The sequence below is a fragment of the Hemiscyllium ocellatum genome, chromosome 35 (assembly GCF_020745735.1).
Source record: "Hemiscyllium ocellatum isolate sHemOce1 chromosome 35, sHemOce1.pat.X.cur, whole genome shotgun sequence".
NCBI classification, from domain to species: Eukaryota; Metazoa; Chordata; class Chondrichthyes; order Orectolobiformes; family Hemiscylliidae; genus Hemiscyllium; species Hemiscyllium ocellatum.
The window spans coordinates 14,428,048-14,444,364 of NC_083435.1; the positions used below are offsets into that span (position 1 = coordinate 14,428,048).

Below are 16,317 nucleotides of genomic sequence, written 5' to 3' on the forward strand. Positions count from 1 at the left end.
GGGCACTCCTGCATTGAGATATGGTGCGTGCCTCTCAAAATGCCGCCGACTCCCCGGCGGGGAATTGAACCCGGTCTCCCGCGTGACAGGCGGGGATACTAACCACTATACTACCGAGGATTGCACGGCTTTGCGCTCTGCGACATGGGTATTAGATAGAATGTGCTTATGTGTAATCTTGATTTGTTGTCAATTTGAGTTTTTCTTTAGATCATCTTCTACCTCTGTGGAGATGATTAAGATATCAGTTATTGTTGTTTTCATGTTTTATTCTGTGAATATCTATCTTTCAAGTAATCCGCCGCTGCTGTAAAACAGCCTTTTCGTTGTGCCCTACCATCTGTGTTAAACTTGGTCCGCTGCTGATCCACGCGCTCTCCCGTTACCTGCTTCTGACAAACTGATTCATACGCTGGCCTGGAATACAGCACAAATCCAGCAGCCTGGCTTCAATTCCCGCTGCCAAATGGACTCAACATGAAAGATTGCCCTTTTCAAGCTCGTCCCCTCAGCTTCAACTCCCACCCATCAATCGCTCCCTCATCAGAGAGCAGTGCTCCTGGAGGACGGTGGTGACTTTACTGCACGCTGCATCAGCTCCACTGTAAACGTCGAAACACTTTGCCAACAATTTCTTGATGTTTATAAAATCGTGAGGACGAACAGTTAATCGCAGGTTTACTTCCAACTCACGTCAGTCTCTGAGCCATGCGTTCAACATGGAAACATAGAAAAGAAGTGCAGGAGTAGGCCATTCAGCCCTTCAAGTCAGGCAGCATCCGAGGAGCAGGAAAATCAGGATGCTGCCTGACTTGCTTTGTTTTTCCAGCACCACTCCAATCGAGACTCTGATTTCCAGCAACTGCACTCCTCACTCGTTCCATTCAGCCCTTCGAGACATCATCACACCATTCAAGATCATCATGACTGAACATGCCATTTCAGTGACCACTCCAGCTTCCTCTCCGTACCCCTGGATCACTTTAGCTGCAAGTTCCACGTCCGGCTCGCTATTGAACGTATCTCCCAAACCGTCTTAACCGCATCTTCCTGTGGGAGACAAGTCCACAGGCTCACCACTCTCTGAGAGAAAAATTCTTCCAGAATCGCTTGCCCTTCATTCTGAGACTGTGACCCCTGGTTCTGGACGTCCCCAACATTGGGAACTGGTGAACTTTGAAGGGCTTATGCTCGAAACGTCGAATTCCCTATTCCTGAGATGCTGCCTGGCCTGCTGTGCTTTGACCAGCAACACATTTTCAGCTGGGATCCCTCAGTGCCGAGCATGGATCTGCATGGGTTTCTCTTCAGAAGGGTCGGTGTGGACCTGTCCGTCTGAATGGCCTGCTTCCACACTGTGGTGATTCTATGGTGCCAACAGTGTAGGTGGAGTTCCTGCACGTGCTTTCTCAAGCTTGCCTCTGTGTTGACCTTCATGTTAACCCAGCCACTGGGCTTTGTCCTTCTATCGAGAAGAGCAGACAATGCCACTCAGATGACTTGGACTTTCCACTGTGGGTGTAGTACAGCCTGCCAGCAGCAGGGGACGGTGTTGCGTCACCTTAATCGCAGGATCAGGTCCAAACTCTGAGGGGGAGTGACCCCTTTTTGATTGGAGGGAGGGAGGAAGCGGGGAAACCTGACATTCATTTGTCGCTACCGGTTGCTTAAAGGTTTTCATTTGCACTCCGTTTGCGTGGGAGTTATATGCCCACCGACGGGACGAAGTAACAACAAAATCAGAATGGGAAACAGAAATTGCTGGAGAAAGTCAGCATCTGGAGTGGGGGAAGAAAGCAGTCAACGTTTGTGGTCCAGTGACGCTTCTCCAGAACGGCAGTTTTGATTGGTGGTCAAAAAGCAGGAAGTCTCAAATGGATGAAAGGACAAGTTTGCCAGGGAGAGCAGAATCGAGACTACGACATGTTTGGTTTGTTGGCAAGAGCAGGCCGCTCGGACATGTGAATGCACGCCTTTGGAGCAAACGGGACTTGAATTGGGCACTCCTGCATTGAGATATGGTGCGTGCCTCTCAAAATGCCGCCGACTCCCCGGCGGGGAATTGAACCCCGGTCTCCCGCGTGACAGGCGGGGATACTAACCACTATACTACCGAGGATTGCACGGCTTTGCGCTCTGCGACATGGGTATTAGATAGAATGTGCTTATGTGTAATCTTGATTTGTTGTCAATTTGAGTTTTTCTTTAGATCATCTTCTACCTCTGTGGAGATGATTAAGATATCAGTTATTGTTGTTTTCATGTTTTATTCTGTGAATATCTATCTTTCAAGTAATCCGCCGCTGCTGTAAAACAGCCTTTTCGTTGTGCCCTACCATCTGTGTTAAACTTGGTCCGCTGCTGATCCACGCGCTCTCCCGTTACCTGCTTCTGACAAACTGATTCATACGCTGGCCTGGAATACAGCACAAATCCAGCAGCCTGGCTTCAATTCCCGCTGCCAAATGGACTCAACATGAAAGATTGCCCTTTTCAAGCTCGTCCCCTCAGCTTCAACTCCCACCCATCAATCGCTCCCTCATCAGAGAGCAGTGCTCCTGGAGGACGGTGGTGACTTTACTGCACGCTGCATCAGCTCCACTGTAAACGTCGAAACACTTTGCCAACAATTTCTTGATGTTTATAAAATCATGAGGACGAACAGTTAATCGCAGGTTTACTTCCAACTCACGTCAGTCTCTGAGCCATGCGTTCAACATGGAAACATAGAAAAGAAGTGCAGGAGTAGGCCATTCAGCCCTTCAAGTCAGGCAGCATCCGAGGAGCAGGAAAATCAGGATGCTGCCTGACTTGCTTTGTTTTTCCAGCACCACTCCAATCGAGACTCTGATTTCCAGCAACTGCACTCCTCACTCGTTCCATTCAGCCCTTCGAGACATCATCACCACCATTCAAGATCATCATGACTGAACATGCCATTTCAGTGACCACTCCAGCTTCCTCTCCGTACCCCTGGATCACTTTAGCTGCAAGTTCCACGTCCGGCTCGCTATTGAACGTATCTCCCAAACCGTCTTAACCGCATCTTCCTGTGGGAGACAAGTCCACAGGCTCACCACTCTCTGAGAGAAAAATTCTTCCAGAATCGCTTGCCCTTCATTCTGAGACTGTGACCCCTGGTTCTGGACGTCCCCAACATTGGGAACTGGTGAACTTTGAAGGGCTTATGCTCGAAACGTCGAATTCCCTATTCCTGAGATGCTGCCTGGCCTGCTGTGCTTTGACCAGCAACACATTTTCAGCTGGGATCCCTCAGTGCCGAGCATGGATCTGCATGGGTTTCTCTTCAGAAGGGTCGGTGTGGACCTGTCCGTCTGAATGGCCTGCTTCCACACTGTGGTGATTCTATGGTGCCAACAGTGTAGGTGGAGTTCCTGCACGTGCTTTCTCAAGCTTGCCTCTGTGTTGACCTTCATGTTAACCCAGCCACTGGGCTTTGTCCTTCTATCGAGAAGAGCAGACAATGCCACTCAGATGACTTGGACTTTCCACTGTGGGTGTAGTACAGCCTGCCAGCAGCAGGGGACGGTGTTGCGTCACCTTAATCGCAGGATCAGGTCCAAACTCTGAGGGGGAGTGACCCCTTTTTGATTGGAGGGAGGGAGGAAGCGGGGAAACCTGACATTCATTTGTCGCTACCGGTTGCTTAAAGGTTTTCATTTGCACTCCGTTTGCGTGGGAGTTATATGCCCACCGACGGGACGAAGTAACAACAAAATCAGAATGGGAAACAGAAATTGCTGGAGAAAGTCAGCATCTGGAGTGGGGGAAGAAAGCAGTCAACGTTTGTGGTCCAGTGACGCTTCTCCAGAACGGCAGTTTTGATTGGTGGTCAAAAAGCAGGAAGTCTCAAATGGATGAAAGGACAAGTTTGCCAGGGAGAGCAGAATCGAGACTACGACATGTTTGGTTTGTTGGCAAGAGCAGGCCGCTCGGACATGTGAATGCACGCCTTTGGAGCAAACGGGACTTGAATTGGGCACTCCTGCATTGAGATATGGTGCGTGCCTCTCAAAATGCCGCCGACTCCCCGGCGGGGAATTGAACCCCGGTCTCCCGCGTGACAGGCGGGGATACTAACCACTATACTACCGAGGATTGCACGGCTTTGCGCTCTGCGACATGGGTATTAGATAGAATGTGCTTATGTGTAATCTTGATTTGTTGTCAATTTGAGTTTTTCTTTAGATCATCTTCTACCTCTGTGGAGATGATTAAGATATCAGTTATTGTTGTTTTCATGTTTTATTCTGTGAATATCTATCTTTCAAGTAATCCGCCGCTGCTGTAAAACAGCCTTTTCGTTGTGCCCTACCATCTGTGTTAAACTTGGTCCGCTGCTGATCCACGCGCTCTCCCGTTACCTGCTTCTGACAAACTGATTCATACGCTGGCCTGGAATACAGCACAAATCCAGCAGCCTGGCTTCAATTCCCGCTGCCAAATGGACTCAACATGAAAGATTGCCCTTTTCAAGCTCGTCCCCTCAGCTTCAACTCCCACCCATCAATCGCTCCCTCATCAGAGAGCAGTGCTCCTGGAGGACGGTGGTGACTTTACTGCACGCTGCATCAGCTCCACTGTAAACGTCGAAACACTTTGCCAACAATTTCTTGATGTTTATAAAATCATGAGGACGAACAGTTAATCGCAGGTTTACTTCCAACTCACGTCAGTCTCTGAGCCATGCGTTCAACATGGAAACATAGAAAAGAAGTGCAGGAGTAGGCCATTCAGCCCTTCAAGTCAGGCAGCATCCGAGGAGCAGGAAAATCAGGATGCTGCCTGACTTGCTTTGTTTTTCCAGCACCACTCCAATCGAGACTCTGATTTCCAGCAACTGCACTCCTCACTCGTTCCATTCAGCCCTTCGAGACATCATCACCACCATTCAAGATCATCATGACTGAACATGCCATTTCAGTGACCACTCCAGCTTCCTCTCCGTACCCCTGGATCACTTTAGCTGCAAGTTCCACGTCCGGCTCGCTATTGAACGTATCTCCCAAACCGTCTTAACCGCATCTTCCTGTGGGAGACAAGTCCACAGGCTCACCACTCTCTGAGAGAAAAATTCTTCCAGAATCGCTTGCCCTTCATTCTGAGACTGTGACCCCTGGTTCTGGACGTCCCCAACATTGGGAACTGGTGAACTTTGAAGGGCTTATGCTCGAAACGTCGAATTCCCTATTCCTGAGATGCTGCCTGGCCTGCTGTGCTTTGACCAGCAACACATTTTCAGCTGGGATCCCTCAGTGCCGAGCATGGATCTGCATGGGTTTCTCTTCAGAAGGGTCGGTGTGGACCTGTCCGTCTGAATGGCCTGCTTCCACACTGTGGTGATTCTATGGTGCCAACAGTGTAGGTGGAGTTCCTGCACGTGCTTTCTCAAGCTTGCCTCTGTGTTGACCTTCATGTTAACCCAGCCACTGGGCTTTGTCCTTCTATCGAGAAGAGCAGACAATGCCACTCAGATGACTTGGACTTTCCACTGTGGGTGTAGTACAGCCTGCCAGCAGCAGGGGACGGTGTTGCGTCACCTTAATCGCAGGATCAGGTCCAAACTCTGAGGGGGAGTGACCCCTTTTTGATTGGAGGGAGGGAGGAAGCGGGGAAACCTGACATTCATTTGTCGCTACCGGTTGCTTAAAGGTTTTCATTTGCACTCCGTTTGCGTGGGAGTTATATGCCCACCGACGGGACGAAGTAACAACAAAATCAGAATGGGAAACAGAAATTGCTGGAGAAAGTCAGCATCTGGAGTGGGGGAAGAAAGCAGTCAACGTTTGTGGTCCAGTGACGCTTCTCCAGAACGGCAGTTTTGATTGGTGGTCAAAAAGCAGGAAGTCTCAAATGGATGAAAGGACAAGTTTGCCAGGGAGAGCAGAATCGAGACTACGACATGTTTGGTTTGTTGGCAAGAGCAGGCCGCTCGGACATGTGAATGCACGCCTTTGGAGCAAACGGGACTTGAATTGGGCACTCCTGCATTGAGATATGGTGCGTGCCTCTCAAAATGCCGCCGACTCCCCGGCGGGGAATTGAACCCCGGTCTCCCGCGTGACAGGCGGGGATACTAACCACTATACTACCGAGGATTGCACGGCTTTGCGCTCTGCGACATGGGTATTAGATAGAATGTGCTTATGTGTAATCTTGATTTGTTGTCAATTTGAGTTTTTCTTTAGATCATCTTCTACCTCTGTGGAGATGATTAAGATATCAGTTATTGTTGTTTTCATGTTTTATTCTGTGAATATCTATCTTTCAAGTAATCCGCCGCTGCTGTAAAACAGCCTTTTCGTTGTGCCCTACCATCTGTGTTAAACTTGGTCCGCTGCTGATCCACGCGCTCTCCGTTACCTGCTTCTGACAAACTGATTCATACGCTGGCCTGGAATACAGCACAAATCCAGCAGCCTGGCTTCAATTCCCGCTGCCAAATGGACTCAACATGAAAGATTGCCCTTTTCAAGCTCGTCCCCTCAGCTTCAACTCCCACCCATCAATCGCTCCCTCATCAGAGAGCAGTGCTCCTGGAGGACGGTGGTGACTTTACTGCACGCTGCATCAGCTCCACTGTAAACGTCGAAACACTTTGCCAACAATTTCTTGATGTTTATAAAATCATGAGGACGAACAGTTAATCGCAGGTTTACTTCCAACTCACGTCAGTCTCTGAGCCATGCGTTCAACATGGAAACATAGAAAAGAAGTGCAGGAGTAGGCCATTCAGCCCTTCAAGTCAGGCAGCATCCGAGGAGCAGGAAAATCAGGATGCTGCCTGACTTGCTTTGTTTTTCCAGCACCACTCCAATCGAGACTCTGATTTCCAGCAACTGCACTCCTCACTCGTTCCATTCAGCCCTTCGAGACATCATCACCACCATTCAAGATCATCATGACTGAACATGCCATTTCAGTGACCACTCCAGCTTCCTCTCCGTACCCCTGGATCACTTTAGCTGCAAGTTCCACGTCCGGCTCGCTATTGAACGTATCTCCCAAACCGTCTTAACCGCATCTTCCTGTGGGAGACAAGTCCACAGGCTCACCACTCTCTGAGAGAAAAATTCTTCCAGAATCGCTTGCCCTTCATTCTGAGACTGTGACCCCTGGTTCTGGACGTCCCCAACATTGGGAACTGGTGAACTTTGAAGGGCTTATGCTCGAAACGTCGAATTCCCTATTCCTGAGATGCTGCCTGGCCTGCTGTGCTTTGACCAGCAACACATTTTCAGCTGGGATCCCTCAGTGCCGAGCATGGATCTGCATGGGTTTCTCTTCAGAAGGGTCGGTGTGGACCTGTCCGTCTGAATGGCCTGCTTCCACACTGTGGTGATTCTATGGTGCCAACAGTGTAGGTGGAGTTCCTGCACGTGCTTTCTCAAGCTTGCCTCTGTGTTGACCTTCATGTTAACCCAGCCACTGGGCTTTGTCCTTCTATCGAGAAGAGCAGACAATGCCACTCAGATGACTTGGACTTTCCACTGTGGGTGTAGTACAGCCTGCCAGCAGCAGGGGACGGTGTTGCGTCACCTTAATCGCAGGATCAGGTCCAAACTCTGAGGGGGAGTGACCCCTTTTTGATTGGAGGGAGGGAGGAAGCGGGGAAACCTGACATTCATTTGTCGCTACCGGTTGCTTAAAGGTTTTCATTTGCACTCCGTTTGCGTGGGAGTTATATGCCCACCGACGGGACGAAGTAACAACAAAATCAGAATGGGAAACAGAAATTGCTGGAGAAAGTCAGCATCTGGAGTGGGGGAAGAAAGCAGTCAACGTTTGTGGTCCAGTGACGCTTCTCCAGAACGGCAGTTTTGATTGGTGGTCAAAAAAGCAGGAAGTCTCAAATGGATGAAAGGACAAGTTTGCCAGGGAGAGCAGAATCGAGACTACGACATGTTTGGTTTGTTGGCAAGAGCAGGCCGCTCGGACATGTGAATGCACGCCTTTGGAGCAAACGGGACTTGAATTGGGCACTCCTGCATTGAGATATGGTGCGTGCCTCTCAAAATGCCGCCGACTCCCCGGCGGGGAATTGAACCCCGGTCTCCCGCGTGACAGGCGGGGATACTAACCACTATACTACCGAGGATTGCACGGCTTTGCGCTCTGCGACATGGGTATTAGATAGAATGTGCTTATGTGTAATCTTGATTTGTTGTCAATTTGAGTTTTTCTTTAGATCATCTTCTACCTCTGTGGAGATGATTAAGATATCAGTTATTGTTGTTTTCATGTTTTATTCTGTGAATATCTATCTTTCAAGTAATCCGCCGCTGCTGTAAAACAGCCTTTTCGTTGTGCCCTACCATCTGTGTTAAACTTGGTCCGCTGCTGATCCACGCGCTCTCCCGTTACCTGCTTCTGACAAACTGATTCATACGCTGGCCTGGAATACAGCACAAATCCAGCAGCCTGGCTTCAATTCCCGGCCAAATGGACTCAACATGAAAGATTGCCCTTTTCAAGCTCGTCCCCTCAGCTTCAACTCCCACCCATCAATCGCTCCCTCATCAGAGAGCAGTGCTCCTGGAGGACGGTGGTGACTTTACTGCACGCTGCATCAGCTCCACTGTAAACGTCGAAACACTTTGCCAACAATTTCTTGATGTTTATAAAATCATGAGGACGAACAGTTAATCGCAGGTTTACTTCCAACTCACGTCAGTCTCTGAGCCATGCGTTCAACATGGAAACATAGAAAAGAAGTGCAGGAGTAGGCCATTCAGCCCTTCAAGTCAGGCAGCATCCGAGGAGCAGGAAAATCAGGATGCTGCCTGACTTGCTTTGTTTTCCAGCACCACTCCAATCGAGACTCTGATTTCCAGCAACTGCACTCCTCACTCGTTCCATTCAGCCCTTCGAGACATCATCACCACCATTCAAGATCATCATGACTGAACATGCCATTTCAGTGACCACTCCAGCTTCCTCTCCGTACCCCTGGATCACTTTAGCTGCAAGTTCCACGTCCGGCTCGCTATTGAACGTATCTCCCAAACCGTCTTAACCGCATCTTCCTGTGGGAGACAAGTCCACAGGCTCACCACTCTCTGAGAGAAAAATTCTTCCAGAATCGCTTGCCCTTCATTCTGAGACTGTGACCCCTGGTTCTGGACGTCCCCAACATTGGGAACTGGTGAACTTTGAAGGGCTTATGCTCGAAACGTCGAATTCCCTATTCCTGAGATGCTGCCTGGCCTGCTGTGCTTTGACCAGCAACACATTTTCAGCTGGGATCCCTCAGTGCCGAGCATGGATCTGCATGGGTTTCTCTTCAGAAGGGTCGGTGTGGACCTGTCCGTCTGAATGGCCTGCTTCCACACTGTGGTGATTCTATGGTGCCAACAGTGTAGGTGGAGTTCCTGCACGTGCTTTCTCAAGCTTGCCTCTGTGTTGACCTTCATGTTAACCCAGCCACTGGGCTTTGTCCTTCTATCGAGAAGAGCAGACAATGCCACTCAGATGACTTGGACTTTCCACTGTGGGTGTAGTACAGCCTGCCAGCAGCAGGGGACGGTGTTGCGTCACCTTAATCGCAGGATCAGGTCCAAACTCTGAGGGGGAGTGACCCCTTTTTGATTGGAGGGAGGGAGGAAGCGGGGAAACCTGACATTCATTTGTCGCTACCGGTTGCTTAAAGGTTTTCATTTGCACTCCGTTTGCGTGGGAGTTATATGCCCACCGACGGGACGAAGTAACAACAAAATCAGAATGGGAAACAGAAATTGCTGGAGAAAGTCAGCATCTGGAGTGGGGGAAGAAAGCAGTCAACGTTTGTGGTCCAGTGACGCTTCTCCAGAACGGCAGTTTTGATTGGTGGTCAAAAAGCAGGAAGTCTCAAATGGATGAAAGGACAAGTTTGCCAGGGAGAGCAGAATCGAGACTACGACATGTTTGGTTTGTTGGCAAGAGCAGGCCGCTCGGACATGTGAATGCACGCCTTTGGAGCAAACGGGACTTGAATTGGGCACTCCTGCATTGAGATATGGTGCGTGCCTCTCAAAATGCCGCCGACTCCCCGGCGGGGAATTGAACCCCGGTCTCCCGCGTGACAGGCGGGGATACTAACCACTATACTACCGAGGATTGCACGGCTTTGCGCTCTGCGACATGGGTATTAGATAGAATGTGCTTATGTGTAATCTTGATTTGTTGTCAATTTGAGTTTTTCTTTAGATCATCTTCTACCTCTGTGGAGATGATTAAGATATCAGTTATTGTTGTTTTCATGTTTTATTCTGTGAATATCTATCTTTCAAGTAATCCGCCGCTGCTGTAAAACAGCCTTTTCGTTGTGCCCTACCATCTGTGTTAAACTTGGTCCGCTGCTGATCCACGCGCTCTCCCGTTACCTGCTTCTGACAAACTGATTCATACGCTGGCCTGGAATACAGCACAAATCCAGCAGCCTGGCTTCAATTCCCGCTGCCAAATGGACTCAACATGAAAGATTGCCCTTTTCAAGCTCGTCCCCTCAGCTTCAACTCCCACCCATCAATCGCTCCCTCATCAGAGAGCAGTGCTCCTGGAGGACGGTGGTGACTTTACTGCACGCTGCATCAGCTCCACTGTAAACGTCGAAACACTTTGCCAACAATTTCTTGATGTTTATAAAATCGTGAGGACGAACAGTTAATCGCAGGTTTACTTCCAACTCACGTCAGTCTCTGAGCCATGCGTTCAACATGGAAACATAGAAAAGAAGTGCAGGAGTAGGCCATTCAGCCCTTCAAGTCAGGCAGCATCCGAGGAGCAGGAAAATCAGGATGCTGCCTGACTTGCTTTGTTTTTCCAGCACCACTCCAATCGAGACTCTGATTTCCAGCAACTGCACTCCTCACTCGTTCCATTCAGCCCTTCGAGACATCATCACCACCATTCAAGATCATCATGACTGAACATGCCATTTCAGTGACCACTCCAGCTTCCTCTCCGTACCCCTGGATCACTTTAGCTGCAAGTTCCACGTCCGGCTCGCTATTGAACGTATCTCCCAAACCGTCTTAACCGCATCTTCCTGTGGGAGACAAGTCCACAGGCTCACCACTCTCTGAGAGAAAAATTCTTCCAGAATCGCTTGCCCTTCATTCTGAGACTGTGACCCCTGGTTCTGGACGTCCCCAACATTGGGAACTGGTGAACTTTGAAGGGCTTATGCTCGAAACGTCGAATTCCCTATTCCTGAGATGCTGCCTGGCCTGCTGTGCTTTGACCAGCAACACATTTTCAGCTGGGATCCCTCAGTGCCGAGCATGGATCTGCATGGGTTTCTCTTCAGAAGGGTCGGTGTGGACCTGTCCGTCTGAATGGCCTGCTTCCACACTGTGGTGATTCTATGGTGCCAACAGTGTAGGTGGAGTTCCTGCACGTGCTTTCTCAAGCTTGCCTCTGTGTTGACCTTCATGTTAACCCAGCCACTGGGCTTTGTCCTTCTATCGAGAAGAGCAGACAATGCCACTCAGATGACTTGGACTTTCCACTGTGGGTGTAGTACAGCCTGCCAGCAGCAGGGGACGGTGTTGCGTCACCTTAATCGCAGGATCAGGTCCAAACTCTGAGGGGGAGTGACCCCTTTTTGATTGGAGGGAGGGAGGAAGCGGGGAAACCTGACATTCATTTGTCGCTACCGGTTGCTTACCGGCAGTTTTGATTGGTGGTCAAAAAGCAGGAAGTCTCAAATGGATGAAAGGACAAGTTTGCCAGGGAGAGCAGAATCGAGACTACGACATGTTTGGTTTGTTGGCAAGAGCAGGCCGCTCGGACATGTGAATGCACGCCTTTGGAGCAAACGGGACTTGAATTGGGCACTCCTGCATTGAGATATGGTGCGTGCCTCTCAAAATGCCGCCGACTCCCCGGCGGGGAATTGAACCCCGGTCTCCCGCGTGACAGGCGGGGATACTAACCACTATACTACCGAGGATTGCACGGCTTTGCGCTCTGCGACATGGGTATTAGATAGAATGTGCTTATGTGTAATCTTGATTTGTTGTCAATTTGAGTTTTTCTTTAGATCATCTTCTACCTCTGTGGAGATGATTAAGATATCAGTTATTGTTGTTTTCATGTTTTATTGTGTGAATATCTATCTTTCAAGTAATCCGCCGCCGCTGCTGTAAAACAGCCTTTTCGTTGTGCCCTACCATCTGTGTTAAACTTGGTCCGCTGCTGATCCACGCGCTCTCCCGTTACCTGCTTCTGAAACTGATTCATACGCTGGCCTGGAATACAGCACAAATCCAGCAGCCTGGCTTCAATTCCCGCTGCCAAATGGACTCAACATGAAAGATTGCCCTTTTCAAGCTCGTCCCCTCAGCTTCAACTCCCACCCATCAATCGCTCCCTCATCAGAGAGCAGTGCTCCTGGAGGACGGTGGTGACTTTACTGCACGCTGCATCAGCTCCACTGTAAACGTCGAAACACTTTGCCAACAATTTCTTGATGTTTATAAAATCGTGAGGACGAACAGTTAATCGCAGGTTTACTTCCAACTCACGTCAGTCTCTGAGCCATGCGTTCAACATGGAAACATAGAAAAGAAGTGCAGGAGTAGGCCATTCAGCCCTTCAAGTCAGGCAGCATCCGAGGAGCAGGAAAATCAGGATGCTGCCTGACTTGCTTTGTTTTTCCAGCACCACTCCAATCGAGACTCTGATTTCCAGCAACTGCACTCCTCACTCGTTCCATTCAGCCCTTCGAGACATCTCACCACCATTCAAGATCATCATGACTGAACATGCCATTTCAGTGACCACTCCAGCTTCCTCTCCGTACCCCTGGATCACTTTAGCTGCAAGTTCCACGTCCGGCTCGCTATTGAACGTATCTCCCAAACCGTCTTAACCGCATCTTCCTGTGGGAGACAAGTCCACAGGCTCACCACTCTCTGAGAGAAAAATTCTTCCAGAATCGCTTGCCCTTCATTCTGAGACTGTGACCCCTGGTTCTGGACGTCCCCAACATTGGGAACTGGTGAACTTTGAAGGGCTTATGCTCGAAACGTCGAATTCCCTATTCCTGAGATGCTGCCTGGCCTGCTGTGCTTTGACCAGCAACACATTTTCAGCTGGGATCCCTCAGTGCCGAGCATGGATCTGCATGGGTTTCTCTTCAGAAGGGTCGGTGTGGACCTGTCCGTCTGAATGGCCTGCTTCCACACTGTGGTGATTCTATGGTGCCAACAGTGTAGGTGGAGTTCCTGCACGTGCTTTCTCAAGCTTGCCTCTGTGTTGACCTTCATGTTAACCCAGCCACTGGGCTTTGTCCTTCTATCGAGAAGAGCAGACAATGCCACTCAGATGACTTGGACTTTCCACTGTGGGTGTAGTACAGCCTGCCAGCAGCAGGGGACGGTGTTGCGTCACCTTAATCGCAGGATCAGGTCCAAACTCTGAGGGGGAGTGACCCCTTTTTGATTGGAGGGAGGGAGGAAGCGGGGAACCTGACATTCATTTGTCGCTACCGGTTGCTTAAAGGTTTTCATTTGCACTCCGTTTGCGTGGGAGTTATATGCCCACCGACGGGACGAAGTAACAACAAAATCAGAATGGGAAACAGAAATTGCTGGAGAAAGTCAGCATCTGGAGTGGGGGAAGAAAGCAGTCAACGTTTGTGGTCCAGTGACGCTTCTCCAGAACGGCAGTTTTGATTGGTGGTCAAAAAGCAGGAAGTCTCAAATGGATGAAAGGACAAGTTTGCCAGGGAGAGCAGAATCGAGACTACGACATGTTTGGTTTGTTGGCAAGAGCAGGCCGCTCGGACATGTGAATGCACGCCTTTGGAGCAAACGGGACTTGAATTGGGCACTCCTGCATTGAGATATGGTGCGTGCCTCTCAAAATGCCGCCGACTCCCCGGCGGGGAATTGAACCCCGGTCTCCCGCGTGACAGGCGGGGATACTAACCACTATACTACCGAGGATTGCACGGCTTTGCGCTCTGCGACATGGGTATTAGATAGAATGTGCTTATGTGTAATCTTGATTTGTTGTCAATTTGAGTTTTTCTTTAGATCATCTTCTACCTCTGTGGAGATGATTAAGATATCAGTTATTGTTGTTTTCATGTTTTATTCTGTGAATATCTATCTTTCAAGTAATCCGCCGCTGCTGTAAAACAGCCTTTTCGTTGTGCCCTACCATCTGTGTTAAACTTGGTCCGCTGCTGATCCACGCGCTCTCCCGTTACCTGCTTCTGACAAACTGATTCATACGCTGGCCTGGAATACAGCACAAATCCAGCAGCCTGGCTTCAATTCCCGCTGCCAAATGGACTCAACATGAAAGATTGCCCTTTTCAAGCTCGTCCCCTCAGCTTCAACTCCCACCCATCAATCGCTCCCCTCATCAGAGAGCAGTGCTCCTGGAGGACGGTGGTGACTTTACTGCACGCTGCATCAGCTCCACTGTAAACGTCGAAACACTTTGCCAACAATTTCTTGATGTTTATAAAATCGTGAGGACGAACAGTTAATCGCAGGTTTACTTCCAACTCACGTCAGTCTCTGAGCCATGCGTTCAACATGGAAACATAGAAAAGAAGTGCAGGAGTAGGCCATTCAGCCCTTCAAGTCAGGCAGCATCCGAGGAGCAGGAAAATCAGGATGCTGCCTGACTTGCTTTGTTTTTCCAGCACCACTCCAATCGAGACTCTGATTTCCAGCAACTGCACTCCTCACTCGTTCCATTCAGCCCTTCGAGACATCATCACCACCATTCAAGATCATCATGACTGAACATGCCATTTCAGTGACCACTCCAGCTTCCTCTCCGTACCCCTGGATCACTTTAGCTGCAAGTTCCACGTCCGGCTCGCTATTGAACGTATCTCCCAAACCGTCTTAACCGCATCTTCCTGTGGGAGACAAGTCCACAGGCTCACCACTCTCTGAGAGAAAAATTCTTCCAGAATCGCTTGCCCTTCATTCTGAGACTGTGACCCCTGGTTCTGGACGTCCCCAACATTGGGAACTGGTGAACTTTGAAGGGCTTATGCTCGAAACGTCGAATTCCCTATTCCTGAGATGCTGCCTGGCCTGCTGTGCTTTGACCAGCAACACACATTTTCAGCTGGGATCCCTCAGTGCCGAGCATGGATCTGCATGGGTTTCTCTTCAGAAGGGTCGGTGTGGACCTGTCCGTCTGAATGGCCTGCTTCCACACTGTGGTGATTCTATGGTGCCAACAGTGTAGGTGGAGTTCCTGCACGTGCTTTCTCAAGCTTGCCTCTGTGTTGACCTTCATGTTAACCCAGCCACTGGGCTTTGTCCTTCTATCGAGAAGAGCAGACAATGCCACTCAGATGACTTGGACTTTCCACTGTGGGTGTAGTACAGCCTGCCAGCAGCAGGGGACGGTGTTGCGTCACCTTAATCGCAGGATCAGGTCCAAACTCTGAGGGGGAGTGACCCCTTTTTGATTGGAGGGAGGGAGGAAGCGGGGAAACCTGACATTCATTTGTCGCTACCGGTTGCTTAAAGGTTTTCATTTGCACTCCGTTTGCGTGGGAGTTATATGCCACCGACGGGACGAAGTAACAACAAAATCAGAATGGGAAACAGAAATTGCTGGAGAAAGTCAGCATCTGGAGTGGGGGAAAGAAAGCAGTCAACGTTTGTGGTCCAGTGACGCTTCTCCAGAACGGCAGTTTTGATTGGTGGTCAAAAAGCAGGAAGTCTCAAATGGATGAAAGGACAAGTTTGCCAGGGAGAGCAGAATCGAGACTACGACATGTTTGGTTTGTTGGCAAGAGCAGGCCGCTCGGACATGTGAATGCACGCCTTTGGAGCAAACGGGACTTGAATTGGGCACTCCTGCATTGAGATATGGTGCGTGCCTCTCAAAATGCCGCCGACTCCCCGGCGGGGAATTGAACCCCGGTCTCCCGCGTGACAGGCGGGGATACTAACCACTATACTACCGAGGATTGCACGGCTTTGCGCTCTGCGACATGGGTATTAGATAGAATGTGCTTATGTGTAATCTTGATTTGTTGTCAATTTGAGTTTTTCTTTAGATCATCTTCTACCTCTGTGGAGATGATTAAGATATCAGTTATTGTTGTTTTCATGTTTTATTGTGTGAATATCTATCTTTCAAGTAATCCGCCGCTGCTGTAAAACAGCCTTTTCGTTGTGCCCTACCATCTGTGTTAAACTTGGTCCGCTGCTGATCCACGCGCTCTCCCGTTACCTGCTTCTGACAAACTGATTCATACGCTGGCCTGGAATACAGCACAAATCCAGCAGCCTGGCTTCAATTCCCGCTGCCAAATGGACTCAACATGAA

The 16,317-nt window shown here is 49.6% G+C and overlaps 8 non-coding genes across 8 annotated transcripts; all 8 read right to left on the reverse strand.

The window, feature by feature from the left end:
- Positions 1–2,047: 2,047 nt before the first annotated feature.
- On the reverse strand, positions 2,048–2,119 carry trnad-guc (transfer RNA aspartic acid (anticodon GUC)). The gene has a single exon. It is a non-coding gene; the product is annotated as a tRNA-Asp (tRNA).
- Positions 2,120–4,047: 1,928 nt separating this feature from the next.
- On the reverse strand, positions 4,048–4,119 carry trnad-guc (transfer RNA aspartic acid (anticodon GUC)). The gene has a single exon. It is a non-coding gene; the product is annotated as a tRNA-Asp (tRNA).
- Positions 4,120–6,047: 1,928 nt separating this feature from the next.
- trnad-guc (transfer RNA aspartic acid (anticodon GUC)) lies at positions 6,048–6,119 on the reverse strand. The gene has a single exon. It is a non-coding gene; the product is annotated as a tRNA-Asp (tRNA).
- Positions 6,120–8,047: 1,928 nt separating this feature from the next.
- trnad-guc (transfer RNA aspartic acid (anticodon GUC)) lies at positions 8,048–8,119 on the reverse strand. The gene has a single exon. It is a non-coding gene; the product is annotated as a tRNA-Asp (tRNA).
- Positions 8,120–10,044: 1,925 nt separating this feature from the next.
- On the reverse strand, positions 10,045–10,116 carry trnad-guc (transfer RNA aspartic acid (anticodon GUC)). Its single transcript has one exon. It is a non-coding gene; the product is annotated as a tRNA-Asp (tRNA).
- Positions 10,117–11,881: 1,765 nt separating this feature from the next.
- trnad-guc (transfer RNA aspartic acid (anticodon GUC)) lies at positions 11,882–11,953 on the reverse strand. The gene has a single exon. It is a non-coding gene; the product is annotated as a tRNA-Asp (tRNA).
- Positions 11,954–13,880: 1,927 nt separating this feature from the next.
- On the reverse strand, positions 13,881–13,952 carry trnad-guc (transfer RNA aspartic acid (anticodon GUC)). The gene has a single exon. It is a non-coding gene; the product is annotated as a tRNA-Asp (tRNA).
- Positions 13,953–15,883: 1,931 nt separating this feature from the next.
- Positions 15,884–15,955, reverse strand: trnad-guc (transfer RNA aspartic acid (anticodon GUC)). Its single transcript has one exon. It is a non-coding gene; the product is annotated as a tRNA-Asp (tRNA).
- Positions 15,956–16,317: the final 362 nt, after the last annotated feature.